The 2,518-nt window shown below is 43.8% G+C and overlaps 1 pseudogene; it reads left to right on the plus strand.

The window, feature by feature from the left end:
- The first annotated feature begins 1,118 nt into the window (after positions 1-1,118).
- LOC124512928 (olfactory receptor-like protein DTMT) lies at positions 1,119-2,063 on the plus strand (annotated as a pseudogene).
- The last annotated feature ends 455 nt before the right edge of the window (positions 2,064-2,518 follow it).

Below are 2,518 nucleotides of genomic sequence, written 5' to 3' on the forward strand. Positions count from 1 at the left end.
CTAGGCAGGGGGGGACAGCAAGTGGAAAAGTCTGGAGGCAAGAAATTGTGACGTTCAAGTCCAGCATTTTTGGAGAGGTGAGTGTGAGTGCCACAGTGGGACCAGGTGAAGCTGGTGGAAGTAGGCCAGGGTCAGGTCATGAAGCACCTGTTGTGCCTTTGAAAGGAATTTTGCCTTTATCTTAAGAGCAATGAGAATCTATGAAGACTTTAGGGAGAATGATGATCAGATTTTCATCTTATAATGCCACAGTGCAAACAAAGGATATTAAAGGAGATTATTCAAGCATGGATGCAGGGAGATGAGTGAAGAGGCTGTTCCAATATTGCAGACATGATGTTAGCCCAGCCAGGGTAGTGATGGTGGAGATAAGGAGTGGATGCATGAGAAAGAGATTTACATGGCAGCATCTTAAGGATGTGTTGACAGATTGGATATTGATAATGAGAGAAAGGAGGGAATGAAAGAGAACTCAGGTGTACGACTGGTACACCTGGATTCCTTTTTACTGAGCTATGGGGACCTACAGGGGGAGGGAATTGGGATTGGGAGATGGCCAGGGTAACATCATATGTTTCTTTTGGGATCTGCTGAGCTTTAAATGCATGTGATAAGTCTCAGGGAAGATAATCCTTAAGTAACTAGGTTACAAAGTCACCTACACCTGAGGATTAAATGGTTATCAAATCCATTAGAGTAGATGAGATTTTCTTGGTGGTATATGTAGCATTGTAAGAGAATAGTGTTGAGGAGAAAGCCCTGGAACATCAACATGAAGAGATTGACAAAACAGAAATCAATCAGAGTTACAGAGGATGCCTGGTCAGGTAGATATGAGGAAAACCAATATATGTGTCTCAGAAGGTAATGGATAAGATTGTTTTATAAAAGTTGAGATATTGTCACATGTTAAAGAGAAGTGAAGAAAAGTCATTTCCAATCATAGACATTCTGACTGTAGAGATTTGGAGTATAGGAATGGTAATTATTGTGATGAGAGTGATGTAAAGTATCTTTGCAGAGCACCCAGCAGGCCATGTATCATAGAAATATGTTCATTTTTAAATTCAGGTTTTAACGGACACTATAATTTCTTCCTAAAATGCTGAAGACAGAGCATGACAGGAAAGAATCAAACTGTTGTCTTAGAATTCCTCCTCCTGGGCCTGCCCATCAAGTCAGAGCTGTGAGACCAGTTCTATGCCCTGTTCCTGCTCATGTATGTTACCACCATCCTGGGGAACCTGCTCATCATCGTTCTCATTCGCCTGGACTCCCGCCTCCACACGCCCATGTATTTGTTTCTCAGTAACTTGTCCTTCTCTGACCTCTGCTTCTCCTCTGTCACAATGCCCAATCTGCTGCAGAACATGCAGAGCCAGGTCCCGTCCATCCCCTATGCCGGCTGCCTGACCCAGATGTACTTCTTCCTATTTTTTGGAGACCTGGAGAGCTTCCTCCTGGTGGCCATGGCCTATGACCGCTATGTGGCCATCTGTTTCCCCCTGCACTACACCACCATGATGAGCCCCAAGCTCTGTCTCTCCTTGGTGGTGCTGTGCTGGGTGCTGACTGCTGCCCATGCCATGTTGCACACCCTGCTCATGGCCAAGCTGTCCTTCTGTGCCGACAACATAATCCCCCACTTTTTCTGTGACGTGTCTACTCTGCTGAAGCTGGCCTGCTCTGACACTCGAATCAATGAGTTGGTGATATTTATCATGACAGGGCTCATTCTCGTCATCCCATTCCTACTCATTGTCATGTCTTATGCACGGATTGTGTCCTCCATCCTCAGGGTCCCTTCTGCCAGGGGCATCCGCAAGGCCTTCTCCACCTGTGGCTCCCACCTCTCCGTGGTGTCTCTCTTCTATGGGACAGTTATCAGTCTCTGCTTGTCCTCATCAGCTAATAATTCTGCTGTTAAGGAGACTGTCATGGCCGTGATGTACACTGTGGTCACCCCCATGCTGAATCCCTTCATCTACAGCCTGAGGAACAGAGACATGAAGGGAGCCCTGGGAAGAGTCTTTTGTGGAAAGAAAATTCCCTTCTCTGTATGATGGTAACATTTGGTATTTTTACATATTTCTATCTAGTAGGTATAATAATATTGGAATATTATCCCAGAATTTTTTCCCTTACCATGGAAACTTTCTGCCAAAATCACATACTAAATAATTATTCAATATGTAAAAGAGATGAAGTGGAGGTGTATAGTTGAAGGAGGGAAAAGAGGTCTTGGTGACCTGCTGGCTAAGCCTTCTCTTTGTGTTTCCCCAGTGATCCTGAAAAAGTGTAGTTTAAAAACTCCTGTTTTAAATGATCTTCATGCCTTATAGTCTTTAATTTATCATAGGACACTATGTTTTTTTTAAGCCTGAACTCTGCTTTGATTATGGTATAATTTAAAAATAATTCTCTATATTCTTAGGTCAAGACTAAATAAGCTCCACCATATCCACCTCCCAGCTTCCCTCTAAACGTCTCCTACTTACCTCTCTCTGCACAAGATTCA

The sequence above is a fragment of the Lynx rufus genome, unplaced genomic scaffold (genome assembly GCF_022079265.1).
Source record: "Lynx rufus isolate CCGP_SWC_20201006 ecotype Redwood Valley unplaced genomic scaffold, mLynRuf1.p SCAF_18, whole genome shotgun sequence".
Taxonomy (NCBI): Eukaryota; Metazoa; Chordata; class Mammalia; order Carnivora; family Felidae; genus Lynx; species Lynx rufus.